Genomic DNA, 14,600 nt, shown 5'->3' on the forward strand with positions numbered 1-14,600 from the left:
AAAATATATATATATATAAATCCCTTAAAACAACAGAGAGGTCCAAATTGCTCCTTTGTGCATTTCTCAGTGTAATGCTTCAAACTGCCAGATCTCCTATTTTCACCTCTTCCAAAGCAGAATAATTCCACTATTGTGGCGCCTTGCTCCCTGACCTGACTTCAGGCTGCAACCTCAGATCTGACAGCTGGAGGTTGGTGCCAATTTTTCTTTCAGTAACCTGGGAAAGGTGGGTCTACACTGTGATCAGCAAGGTTTACTGCAAAGTAAAGCATAGACTTATCTTTGCTCAGATACAGTCACTGGCACAGCATCCACCTCATGAACAACACTCAGCTCTGTGCCAGACCACACACAAGGTGGTGGCACATTCCACCTCACAGTGTGAGGTCAGACTTCCTCTGATCATTTCCAGTTTTAGCTGCATAGAGGCTGCCACTCCCTCAACTGCAACCAAGCCTAAAACACAGGTAGCAGTGAGCATACTTCAGCTGATCTGAAGAGCAAAAGATACTATGTTCAGAAAACCAATACCCCATTCCCTATTCAACATGAACAATAGCACAGTTACTAGTTAATAGGTTCAGTTCCAATCTAGTGAAAAATTATTTATACACATAACATTCTCTAAATTCATTATCTCCACAGAGGTCTGTTATTGACCAATGTTTGCTTCTATTCACCTTCACGTCAAGAAAGTTATAAATCTTACTCAAACCACAAGCAGGCTGGAAAGAGAAGTAAAAGTTTCTCTGTCAAAGTAAAACAATATACTAGAGAACAATCCCCACTGAGTAAATTAGTAATCCTGCTAGACACAATCAGGTCAGATAGTACCAACTTGGGTGCTCACAACTGAGCTCACAGTGAAACAAGTAATCTGCTAAAAAATAAGTTATATCGGAAACTGCCTAAGGACAGTTCATCTAACAGTCCTTAGAGATAATAAACTTCATCTATCATCACTATTCCCCAAAAACAATATTTCTTACACAAGAAAAGCATCAGTGCCAGAGTTTAAAATTCTGTCTTATCCCCACATTCAGATACAGAATTCACTGGTGACAGCACTTAACTTCATGTCAGGAGTATCAGTGGATCATTACTAGCTACCATGGCTGCACTTGAGGACATGAACAACTTGGCAATGATCGCCAGTGTCAATTAAAAAAAAACAAAAGAGGAATTTTCAGGCAAGAAATAAAGACAATAAGATGATATGGAGAAACAAGCTTTGTCACATTATCTTGGTAACTTGAGACTTTCAATGGCAAAGCTACTGTCTTCATTCTTGAAAACTTCATCACCAGAAGATTTCTCTGTCTAGAACATATTACCAAAGCAGAAACAACCAAGAACCAGGATTATTACTATCAGTCCCCTTCCATGGGGGACCCATGAGAAGGTAAAATGCTGCACTGAGGCCTAAACCCCAAGCCCACTCCAATGAACTCAGAGGGACCTTTTAAACTATCAAATCTAGTAATCTTACTACCAAAGGCAATGTGTCATATATATCTTATCATAAAGTAATCAAGATCTATCTAAACTATTTGGAATGATTGCCCCTACTAATCCTATTAGTAGTTACAGTAATGCCACATTGCTACAGAAAGTAGAAACCTTACACTCTAAATCTAAAATTAATTCACAGTCTTATTATATCATTTTGTTCTTTTAACAGTACTGGCATCAAGTTTAAAGAGTTGGTCTGTGTCCCTTTGTCTTTCTCTTCCTATGTACACATAATTATATATATATATATATATATATATATATATATACACATATATACACACATACACACACACACACACACACACACACACACACATACATATATATAGACAAACCAGTAGGTATACACACACCTTCCCTTAACCAAATTTTGTACCTTTCAGTAATTGTTGTGATCGTCTAAAGTAGCCCAGCCCTTCGCATATTCCTTTGCAAGCTGATTTCATACTTTCAAGCACTCTGGCTGCCCTGCTTTGCCAACACAAGATATCTTTCTCCTGAGAGCAGCAGAATCATAAACGTTTACAAATAAGCTCTCAACCACTCCCTTTTAAAACTGTATTTAATACCTTTCTATTCTTACTTATAATTACTCTTTAAAATAGCCACTTGCTCTTTATGTATCTGTAACATAATGAATGCTAAGCAAACTGACAGCCAACTGATAATACCAGAAAATCATTAAGGAGAGAAACAAACTCCTAATTTATAGAATCAGTTTTTATGTACTCCTGAAGTACATGACATTGTTCTAAAAAATACTGATTTTCATTGCATTTCTAACAGTATAGCCCCTGAAGTATTTCAACCATTCCTGCAAAACATTCTCATTTTCCTTCCAAATTCCCCTCAATAAAACTGTATTTATAATCTACTCATTGCTACTTGGCTGGGTGGGTTGTTGGGGAGAATTACTGGCAAAAGACATCACTTCTGGCTCCAAATGTCCCAAACTACTAGTTCCTGAAGACTATTTAGGGAAGTATCATTATACAGTCACTGCTTGTACTTCCTTGCCACCCTAGCTTTTCTTTCTGCTCATCTCCACTTCCAACACTCAGTAAATCAAGAGATCTTGTCTCTCTACACAACCATAACTTACTGGCTCTAGCAGGGCATGAAATGTGTAACCTTCTTCACAGATTCAAAATGTCCATAAAATAATGGTGTTCATGCAACTTGAACAGAAACACAAGATGCAGTATGATTTTCAGAAGGTCTTGTCTTCAATTTGTATTAGCAGACTTAAAACTGTCTGAACTATTCTCAGGGAAAGGATTCACTGAACAGTAGTTTAAAAGATGAAAGAGGATACTGTGACTATGAGAACCTCAAATGAAAAAAACTATTCTGAAAAAAAAATCACTGCAAATTCTGTGACTTAGCTGAAAAGCAACAACAGCCTTTAAATGAGTAAAGCTAACACAAATACAACTGTGATTCATTTCAGATATAGTGGATTACAGTTTAAAAAAAAAAAGGAAAAAAAAAAAAAAGAGGGAAAAAAGAAGTATATGCCTCCAAGTTGCCAATTTAGGCAAAAACATCCTGAACTGAGTCTGGAGAGCTTCTTGGCAGGGTTATCCAATCAAGGGAAAGAAGAATTGCAAAAATAGAAAATTTCTCTCTAATCTAACTTGATAAAGAAAAGTAGGTTGAGGTGTCTTATTCTTTACATTAAGAACATAGGGTAGATTGATTGAAGACCTCATCCAGGTTTGTCCACCATAATCACATGGCCAGGAACAAAACACAACCCTTCCAAACACCACTGCAGTGATGCATCCTTAAGGTCCATTTGCCTCCTCTAATAACTTGCATACAGAGAAAGCTGGACAGAAGCTGCAAAGCCCCTGAAACACTCAGAGGTCCAACAGCCATTCAGTGTTTTTATGTAAGCATGACTATTATCATACTTACATAAAAACATGGACTATTTTTATGTATGTATGACTATTGTGTTATCGTCTCTTTCATCTTTTGACTAATTCAATAACTTAAAAACAAGTAGAGGTCTTACCTGTGGAACCATCTGAACATTACAGATCTCTCTGCAATGGCCTCTTCCAAGAAATTTCTGACATCTCCAACTCTCTAAAATTTAGTGCCAAGATATCAGAGACCATTCTGAACTGGCCTGGTTTTCCACTCCAGAGCAATTTCCATATAAACATTCTACATAAAATGACAACCAAGAAAGTGTATTATGCTTATGTTGCCTAGCTATTGGATGTGTATCTGTCATCCACGCATTTACACGATCACTGGTCAGAAAAAGAGTAACATCTCACATTGTAGCAGCAGGGTGTTCATCATGTTCGTCTATCTTCATTTACCCTGTCTAGTCTAGCTATTTCAGCTCAGGACAAGCAAGAATCTACTGCTGCTGAGCATCTCAACACATTTGAAAAGTAAGAAATCATACTTAAATTAGCAGAATGGCAAAGGGTAGTAGGTTGTCTTTGAGTAGGTTATTCCAAGACCTTTACATTACATATCTGAAGACACTTAAAACCTTGAAATTCTCCAAAAGGAAAAAAAAAAAAGCAGCAGGCACCAAACAACCTGAAGCACAGATTTCATAGTCTCCCAAAAAGAGGTACTGCTGGGAGTTACATGGCTTGAATTTTCTACCTTAAAAGCTCAAGCTGTCCAAGCACAGAAACTGCAAAAATCCATCTCTGAGACGAAAAGAGACCACAAAGGTTAAGTGTACACAGGAAAACTTGTTTCACTTCAACTTTTTTCCTGTGAATTAAGAAAAAGGTAATTTGTTTTCCATTTATCCTTCCTTATAACACTTCATTTTTAAAGGTTGGGCTTATCCAGTGTTCCTTCCAAATGAACAGCCCCGATATTTATATATTCTCTCAACTTTTAGTCAAATATTTTAGAGGAATTCAGGTACTATGGTGGGAAATATCCCATATATTTCTGCCGCCTGCCTCTTTTCAATTTTTAGTTGAACTGAATCAGATCAGAATCCTGGTCCTATTTTTTAAGGAAGGGTGAGCCTCATTACAACAACTTTGCATTCTATCATCATCTTACTAAGGATCAGCTTTAATACATTACCATTTGGTTCTTCAGAGTTTGGATAACTGCTTGTACAACACTGTTTTAGTATGTTTATTCAGTTCTGTTAAAATTGTTAGTATTTCATCTGTTTGGTATGTTCCTGGGTCTCCCCCATTTACTGGTTTGGTTGGTTCCATTTGTCTGTTATGTAAACCCCTCACAGTTTTCCTGAATGTTCCCCGTCAATCACCTTTACCCTGCCCCATCTCCCCATCCATCACTGTAAACCCCACCTATTCTTCCAGCTCCTTCTATGTATATCATCCCTTCCTCAAAACACTATTGGTTGTTATGTTGTATTCCCACCTTCTTTGTATCCCCATTGGTCCCTGACATTATAATCTCCTCCCCTTACCCCTCCCTCCATGAGCTCCCATTGGACCCTGGACTGTGCCCGCCCCTGAGATAAAACCCAGTGCACAGAGGTGCTCTGGGCTCTCTTCGGTCCTGAATTCTCGCAACCCAGACCCTTGTGCTCATCCCCTCTCCCGAATAAACCTGTTCCTGGGAAGTACAGCCGAGTGAGTCTCCTCCTTCCTTTTGCCATCACCCACGACGCTTGATTTGGCAGGGCCCGGCGGGATTCAGTGCTCTGAAGGTTCTGCAGTGGGATCGCCTTTCCCCTGCAGTTCCCCACTCCTGGCAACTGCCCGTGCCGGAGTGGCACCGTAGAGCTAGCCCGGAACTCCGGTGCGGCCAAGAGCAGCGTCACAACACTGTACCAAAAGAACTTGCCTTCTATTGCTTGGCTTGCAATTTTTCATTTGTGCCGGTGGCTTGCTGGAGTTTTACTGCTCTCATGCTTAAGAGATACTTCAGTTGCAATTAGTCACCTCCCTTCAGGCACTGCAGAACTCCTTGAAGAGGGTTTCTCACTACTCCTTTTCTGTGGGTTTTTCAACTACACACTCAGTCTCCAGCACTCTGCAGAAACACTACTTAGAGAAGGTTGGTGCAGCACTTTCTTTGCTTACTTAACGAGGCAGTCAAATAAAATACAGAGGATTACAAAATTATGTTTTTTCTTCTTCATAAAGGTCCTTACAAGGGACCTCTGCCTAGCACATAATCTTTCCCAAAAGTCAATCTTCCAGCAAGTTTATTTACCCAGAACAGCCTTGCAAACTTGCCATTCCTTGGCAGCTGAACTTACTCTTGTGCTCACTTACTGAGTAAGGAAAATAGTGTGGCACCCAACCCTTATACTCTTACAGTCTGCTGGGGGTTAGGTGTCTTTCCTTTTGTTCCTTCTCACCTATGGAATTTTTTCCCACCAGTGGAAGGGAAAAAATCTGACTGCTGGTACTTAGTGCTTCAGAAACAAAGAGTTTGGCTGGGCCCAGGGGGACAGGAAAAAAGTGAGGGCGGGGACAGCCAGAGGCTGTCTGGTTGCTTCAGCTTCAGAGCAGGACACTCGCTGGGAGCTGTTGCAGTGGAGAGAAGGGAATTTACCATCACCCAGACGGAGCTGCTGCTTCTTCTTCTCCTTCATTGGTAGGCCTCGCAGCTGTGCCTGTCCTGCCGGGACGTGTGGCAGTGCCACGCACAGCTGCGGAGCTGCTGATACACCTCAGCCACCGGCCCAGGATTTCTGCTCATTCCTGTCATTCCAGCCGGCTGTTCCTCAGAGTCCTGCAGGAGCACCGGGACTGACTGCCCGAGAAGGCTGTTACAGGGTCCCTGGTTCTGTTTTGTTGCTAACGCTGTAGTTATTGTTGGTTGTTTGCCTCGTTATACATACTAGTAAAGAACTGTTATTCCTATCCCCAGATCTCTGCCTGAGAGCCCCTGGATTTCAAAATTACAATAGTTCAGAGGGAGGGGGTCTACATTTTCATTCCAAGGGAGGCTCCTGCCCTCCCTAGCAGACACCTGTCTTCCAAAACCAAGACACAGTCACATAGAAAAAGGGCTGGAAGCAACCAGATTTACTTAGTTAGCCTACACTGCTGTGCACCAGTGGAGAATCACACACTTTTTTCTACCTTAATACACCTAAAACTCATAAATTCTTGAGCTTGACCCATAGAATTCTCATCTGTGTACAAAGCATCACATGGAAAACAGGGAAAGTGTTCTAACTTTCAGAAAAGATAAAGCATTAGGAATACTGATGCTAAAGATAAAAACTTATGACAGGGATCCTTCTCTATCTCCCTCTTTTGTCTCAAACATGGCCTCCAAGTACCACCCAGTAAAGCAGTCTCATAGATGCTAGAACCCATGGTGTGCCAACAAAGCCCGGAGAAGAGACATCCTTGGTGTCAGAGGGACAAAAGATAAATTACAGGAGTATGTCTATGGCACATATATTACAACCACTGCAGCCGTAGGTTCAACTTTGCCAAAGGTGCCACAGATTTCAAGCTAATAGAAAGAAAAGCATAAAGTGAGATTTTATATACCATTAAGCATTATGAGAATTCCATCTTTATAACACAAGAGTGTTCTGGGAATACATACAGATCTCTATATGGCTGCTGTCTCAGTGACCTTGCCACAACTCTGCGGAGCTGTTCTGCATTCCATAAAATGTCATTCTCATGAAATTAACACTTTAATAACTCTGGCTGCAAGTACTTAGTGTGGCAAAGCAATATCTATGTACTCACAACAACTCCTTCCAGGAAGTTATCAAAGCCCAATCGGATTACAAAAACTTCAGGCATATCCTGTAAGGCACGGACACAGACATGCAGTCTGTTAGTGGACACCAGTTGTGAAGGGATGACACTAATGCAAAAAAATAGATCTCAGCAAATATGCTTCTGAGCAATAGAACAGGAAGTTATCCCACTTCAGAAATGAAGCTCTTTCATGAAAATTAAGGGCTTTTCAGAAGGTCATACAAGAAGCCCAGGAAAGATGCTGACTGGTTTATAGTGCTGGACTGACAAACAGCCCAGCTTTTGGTCACTCAGCATACACCACAATACTATCACCCAGTGAGGAAGTACAGCACTAGGACCCACTCAACAGTCATATTCCATCTGAGAGCCATTACACTCCCAGCATGCTTTTTTATCACAGACATGTTTTTGAGAGTTTGTCAATTAACCATTGTAGAGCTGCCCCATCTAATGTTATTTAGATGCAAACTTTGCAGTGCTGAGTACCAGTCTTAATAACCCACTCCTTAGGAGCATAAGCATCATAAAAAAAAAGTCAAGCATTTTCATAATGCTTTGTTAATGAGGGTCAGGGCCTGGCTGGACTTGTTTTGGCCTCCAGCCCAGCAACAGTTTCTATATTGGCCAAACTCTGGTGAGTCTATTATTTTAAAATAATTTACATATTTCCTGCCTTCCATGGAGATTCTTGCCACAAACCACCAGTATATGGCATATATCAAACAACTAACACTTCTACTTCTGAAGACAATAATTTGATGCTACAGAAAACCTGCACTTAATTGTAAACACTTACTTAATGCAAAAAAGTCAGGTCCACACACTGAGCTTACTCCATTAATTATGGCATGAGTTTTGAGAGAACCAAAAACTAAGGACTACACTTCATGCATTGACTGGTCACAGTCTAGATCTGTAAACTGAGCAAAAGTAACCAGCCCAGAGTTCCAAACTTTTATTTTCTGGTTATCTCTTAATTGTCAGCGACTAAAGTGTGTCAACATTAAATTTCTCTTGTTTTAGGATTCAATGCTAGATAACAATACTATTATATTTAACTCACAACTGAACAGAAAGCAGAACCGCATACTCTTTCAGCAGCTCCAAATAAAATATCTGCATTCTTAAATCATTAAATTCTCAACCATTTCTAGCAAAAAATATTGAAGTTAGATGTGTGAAGTAAACCAAATCTAGACACAAAATATATTTTTCTGACAGTCAGAGAGTTAAAATGTCAAAAACAATGTTAAAATTTGAATTTCCATGAAAATCTTTAGCAGGAACGTAAAGCCCAAATAGAATACAGAAAATATGACAAACAGTATAAATGTAACTAAACCAAAGGAGGCAATAAAAATGAATGACTGATGGCACAAGGAGAGGTAGTTGCTGACTCCTCTTCACCCTACAAGGAGTATGAGAAAAAATTAACTTCCACAGAATTAGTACTACAGAGAATCAGAGCACTTAGTATCTTTGTGGTGACTGCTTTTAGCTAAAGAAATAAAACCAGAAACAAAACAAAGACTGTCAGTGATACGATTTCCTGTACTAATAGGAACTACCTCATCTGCATGTAAGAACAGCTCACTAAAGTGAATTTATGAAGGAAAAAGTCCTCAAATTACAGATAACCTAATCAGGAGTTTATAACAGCATTATTTTCTCAGGTCACCAATCATATCAGAGGATGAACCTACTGGCAAAGGCAACTCCTTTGTGAAGCCATGCAACTTCATCCCTTCTGCTCCTCTGCTGCACCAAGATGCATTCACCAGATCTGCTTTCAAATATGCTGGAAATTCCTTGCTGAGCACTGCCAATACCAGCCAAAATACACATTCTCTACTGCACTGTATTTTCAAAGCATCTACCACAGAATGCCACTCTGAAAGATCCACCACTTCATATTCCAACATTTAACATTCAACAGTAAAGACCAATACATCCTGTTAATTGAGAAGAAAATACTGAACCTTATACAAATTTACGTAACATACATATGAAAACCAGAATCAAGTCAGACAGACTCACAGACATGAAAGAACACTTCCCTGTGTGCTTCCTTGTTGATCTTTGGCCATGACCAAGAAATCATTATAGCTGTTCTGTAATATTGGAGTGTAACAATAAATACAAATTATTACCGAGTCTGCCACAAATCAGTGTAAGCCTCCACTGCCATACAACCAAGTCCTGCAGAGAAACAACACAATTTCATATTCATGACAAGAGCAGTAATGACAATAGGTACAGCTCAATTCTGCACAGGGATTGCAGGGAAAGGGAACTGCTGGGTTTTTTAAGACAATATGAAATTCTAAGTTTCCAGGCAAAGTTTCAAAGAAAAGCTTTTAAAGAAGAATATACCAAAACAAGCAAGGAGTTAAGTGCAATGTTCCAACATTACAGTAAGTTGTAGACTAAAGCAGGAGGTCAGGCTGCAGCCAAGAAACAAGAAATTCAGAAAAGCATGAAATCCTATCAACTGCAAGCCATAACATTCTTATTCATATGTATGTGTAAGCATATGTGCACACCTACAGACAAGTGTCATCTCTCTTCAATCCCTTAATAGAAAGCATCGGACAGTTAACAGAGTGGGAAAAAAATCAGCTTTGGGGCTGTACAGGAGGATTTTAAGCTATCTCAATCTAAATTACCAGCAATTCTCCACCATTACCAACACTTTACCAAGACTCAGTAACTAAGGAAAAATCTTGGATATCCAGTAACCCTAGAACCATTTCTTTACTACAAGGTTAAGTTATACTCACTTTGAGTAGAAACACGACTTCCTCTGAGTGAGAAAACTAACAGGCACAAGACTAGCTAACTCTGTATTTTTAAACTGTATTGAATTGAAATGTTTCCAAACTTCACTAACAAAGTATTAAGGTAGTGTAGTACTGCTACCCCATACCCTTTCAGACTATGTAAATTAACAGATCTTAGACCTGAAAACATAACGAAATACAAAGGTCAGGCACATCAACATGGCCGCAGATCTGCATCTCTGTCCTGAAGCCAAACAAACAGCTGCTGCAAAATACCACAAGTCATCAATGAAGAAAGGAACAGATAACTTTCTGAGCGAAGTCTTTAGCTCAAAAAATATCACCTGAATAGTATTTTAATCCAGAGGTCTTCAATCAGAAGATGGTCAAGCCATACAGATTACTCCTATGGCAAAGAATGTGGTAGCTAGCAACACTTCCACATGTGCACAGGGCTGTCAGCTTCTCTAAAGCATCAAAACCACCACAGGTACAGAGGTCAGCTACAGGCACCACTTATTGCCTCTGGCACAGTCCCCTGACAGATGAGAAAGATGTGAGCCAGTCTTCATCTAGGCATTTGAATACAATTTCCAAAGAGCTGTTCAGACAGATGGGAAACAGCGCATGGGTCCCATTATTCATTCCAGCTGCAAACTCATGTTCGTGGTTACCAAGTACCAGATGACAGGGGCAGAACAAATGATTCCGCTTAAAAACTGTATCAAGTACAGGTGTTCACCACTAAAATAAACCTGCTCACTAGTAGGACACCTTCAGAAGGAACAGTTAATTCAAAAAGTAAACAATTGGCAAAAGAATTAACCTGATGGACTGTCGCCCTGAAAATTCAGCTTCTGAGCTTGCTGACATAGTTTTCTAAAGACTTTCCCAGGACAGTAACTGTATACATAGATATGTGTACATTCTTTCTGTTACACGTCTTGTGATGGGCATCTCTCATGGCCAGTGCAGTGAGAAAGTGTTATCCTGACCATCCAATCCCTGGCCGTGGTCACAAGCCTATAAATCCTGGGAGGAAAAATAAACTCTGTCTTCCTTTCACCACACCTCGAGCTGTGTCCGTGTGATCTATTCATCTTCAGCGGCAACATCTGGTGAACCTCTGACGTGTGTTGCAGGTGACGGTTACAGGGTACTATCTAGCCTGTGGCTATGACTGGTTTTGGGCTTTCTCCTACGGAGGGCCTGGTTATGGAAATATGGCGTGCGGTGTTTGAGAGAGGGATTGATATTTCGTATGCTGACTTTCAGCGATTGTGTGAGTATGGGAGAATTGAGGGTTTTTTCCTGTGGTTGAAGCGATTTTTTTGCAGTTGGTTTGGGACACTTTAGGTGATTCCCTGCTCGAGGCTCTGCTGGTCGGTTATGAGCCCCGGCTGGTCCGGCTGCTGGGGATCTGGCGCAGGTGCGGCAGCGTTCTGAGGAGCTGCGCGTCCTCTTCTACCAGGTCGAGAGCTGTTTCCTCTGCCCTGGGTGAGAGGTCTGGCTCTGGCTCCAGCTGTGGAAGCAGGGTGGGGCTCTCCCTCTCCCCCGGTGGCACGGAGCCGGGGGGCAGCTGTGTCTCGGGTCCCGAGGTCGGCTCCCCTGGGATCGACGGGGCCCCCAGCAGGTTGAACGGGGGCACTGCGGGACTGGTGGGCATAACACCGCCTCGGCCAGCGCCCCAGCGGTGTAAGCCTGGGGCGGGGTCGCCTCCTTCGTGTGCCCTCCCGGCGCAGACCAATGAGGGGCTGCCAGAACAGGGGGTGGTGCCACCCCTGGGGGATTCCTCAGGGACAGACCCATGTCCCTGCTGCGGCTGGGCCATGCCCTGCCCCACGGTGGGGGACGGGACAGGCCCAGGCTCCGCGCCGGCGGCCGCGCATGCTGTTCCAGTGGAGGAGCGGCCAGTGCCACTTTTTGGGCCTTCTGCCCCTGAAGAAACGCTGTTAGGGGCGATTCTGAGCGCTGCCCCCCCTGCGCCAGATTCGTGGGGCATGGGGATGGGTGCTGCGAGTGGTGCAGACGCCAGGCCGGGTTCTGCCGGCCCCATGCTGCAGGTTTCCCCTCCTGCGAGCCTGGGTTGTCCCCTGGCAGCAGAGCAGGACGGTGCTGCGGCTTTGCAGGCTGTGCCTGTACCGGTGCCTCGGTCCCCTCTGGTGCTGGAGGTGGGTCATGCTGAGCTGGCTCCAACCCACCCCGCCTCGGGTTCCCAGGCATCACCCGAGCCTGCGGCTGGAGGCAGCCCTCCCCCATCGCCTCCTGCGGCCGCGGCAGACCAAGGTCCTGCACTGTTTACCATTGGCTCCGGTGGTGCTGCCGCGGGACAGAAGCCGGTGGCCTCCATGGACAAAGGGTCCCAGGCTGCTGGAGCCTCTTCGGCTGGCCTGTGGACTTTGTCCTCTTGTCAAATGACTGTGCAGCTGAGCGTATCAGGCATTCCATGTGCTTCTGAATGCTTTGGTCCGGTGGGTGAGGGCATGAGTGCTCTTCTTGTGGCGTGGTTGAATATCACTGCTCAAGGCATCATTGTTCACCTAGGGGACATTGATTCAGATTTCCTGGGGTGCATTTCTGCCATGGGTTCCATGCTCACCCCTCCTGTTCCTATCCCTGCGGGACCCAGATTTGCTCATCTTGCGCCTTTTGAGTCTTGTGTTCGCAGAGCTGAGAACCACCTGCGGGGAGATGGTTGGCTTCAGGTTCCCTGGACCTCCCTGGGTCTCTGGACTGCTGTTCTGACAGCCAGGGATCATCCTGAATGGGTCTGCACCCTGTCCATCCTTGGTGAGATGCTGTCAGATTAGCTTCCGTGGGTTTTTGACACTGGCCATCACAATTGTCAAGTTTGCTGATGGGCCCCCGGAGTGACCCTTGGACCCGATGCTTACACATTCAACACAAAGAACTTGAGACTGACTCTTTGTTCAGCAGATTTTGTTGTCCTTTCTCATGATAGACTAGACACCCTCCGTGACTTGATGCAGGAACAGTTGGATCACGGTGATCTGGAGCTTTGACCAGTCCCTGGGACATTCCTGTTTTCTGTATCAAGAAGAAGTCTGGGAAATGGAGGTTATTGCAAGACCTCCAGAAAGTTCATGCTATGATAGAAAGCATGGGGATGTTGCAGGCTAGCATGCCTTCACCTGCCATGCTTCCTGCTGATTGGCTAGTCCTTATCGTGGATTGGCTAGTCCTTATTGTGGATCTGAAGGATTGTTTCTTTACAATTCCTTTGCCTCCCGATGACAGACTGAAATTTGCCTTTCTGGTGCCAGCTATCATTAATGCTGAGCCCACACAGAGATACCAATGGAGGTTTTGCCATAAGGCTTGTGAAAATTTGCTGGCATTTGCCAATGATGTGGGGCTCTAGCCCTCTCTGGAGTTTGCAAGCAGTGCCCTGCTGCTCGTCTCTACAACCTCCCTGAAATTATTTGAGGGTCAAAAATAATTTTTGGGATGAACATCCCAGTCCCGCATCTGGAGGTGCAATTATTTTTTTTTGCATTCAGTGCAGACACTGCATGAATGATGTCCAGATATTAATGGATTTTTACATGGTTGTGCCCTTATATGGGACTGACCACGACACAACTGTCTCCCTTGTTTGGTCTATTAAAGGGGGACTCTGAATTAAAGTCACCTCTGACACTGACCCCACAGGCACAGGAGATGTTGGAGGAGGTTCTGTGAGCAGTTTCTGCTCCTCAAGTTTATTACATTAATCTTTCCATTGATGTCGCTGTTTTTTTTTTTTCATTGCCACTCCAGATTTGCATTCCACAGGTATCATTGGCCAATGAAAACACTGGAAATGCCATTGCTACCTGGAAGGATGGATCTGAGTGGCAGGTTTTAGAGAGTCATGAGGCTGGATCAGCCCAATTGATGGAATTACAGGCTGCTGCCATAGCATTTCATAAGTTTTCCCAGGCACCTTTCAATTTGGCCATGGATGCTGCCTCCGTGACCAAACTGGGAGCCATCCACAAGCAGGAGTTAATGTTGGATATTTGTTTCATTTATTTTTGGGTTTTGTTGTTTTGTTTTTGTAATAATGAAAGGGTGAGATATCACCCTGAAATGACAGCCTTCTGATTGTATGGAGTATTGTATTTTCCTATTATTTATCCTTTTGATTGTTTATAATGTTGCTAGTCTCTTTGTTAATTTTTCTTTTTTCTTTTCTTTTTGTTAAACCAAAAAGGGTGAGATGTCGCCCTGAAAACTCAGCTTCTGAGCTTGCTGACATAGTTTTCTAAAGACTTTCCCAGGACAGTAACTGTAAACATAGATATGTGTACATTCTTTCTGTTACACGTCTTGTGATGGGCATCTCTCATGGCCAGTGCAGTGAGAAAGTGTTATCCTGACCATCCAATCCCTGGCCGTGGTCACAAGCCTATAAATCCTGGGAGGAAAAATAAACTCTGTCTTCCTTTCACCACACCTCGAGCTGTGTCTGTGTGATCTATTAAACTTCAGCAGCAACAATGGACTGCCAGACAAGGTCTTCTCCACAAAGATATTGATATTAAAATTAAGTAGGCAAGATGAAGAGCTTGAAGCAAACACTGTGCAGGAC

At 42.9% G+C, this 14,600-nt stretch overlaps 1 protein-coding gene across 3 annotated transcripts in view; it reads right to left on the reverse strand.

Annotated features, from left to right (window-relative positions):
* The window catches only part of AMMECR1 (AMMECR nuclear protein 1), a 100,604-nt gene that overhangs the window by 58,756 nt on the left and 27,248 nt on the right, over nucleotides 1–14,600 (reverse strand). The gene's annotated exons all lie outside the window — the stretch shown is intronic.

This window comes from Pseudopodoces humilis, chromosome 15 (assembly GCF_049639895.1).
Source record: "Pseudopodoces humilis isolate 2021_Gansu_Grassland_sample_001 chromosome 15, ASM4963989v1, whole genome shotgun sequence".
NCBI lineage: Eukaryota > Metazoa > Chordata > Aves > Passeriformes > Paridae > Pseudopodoces > Pseudopodoces humilis.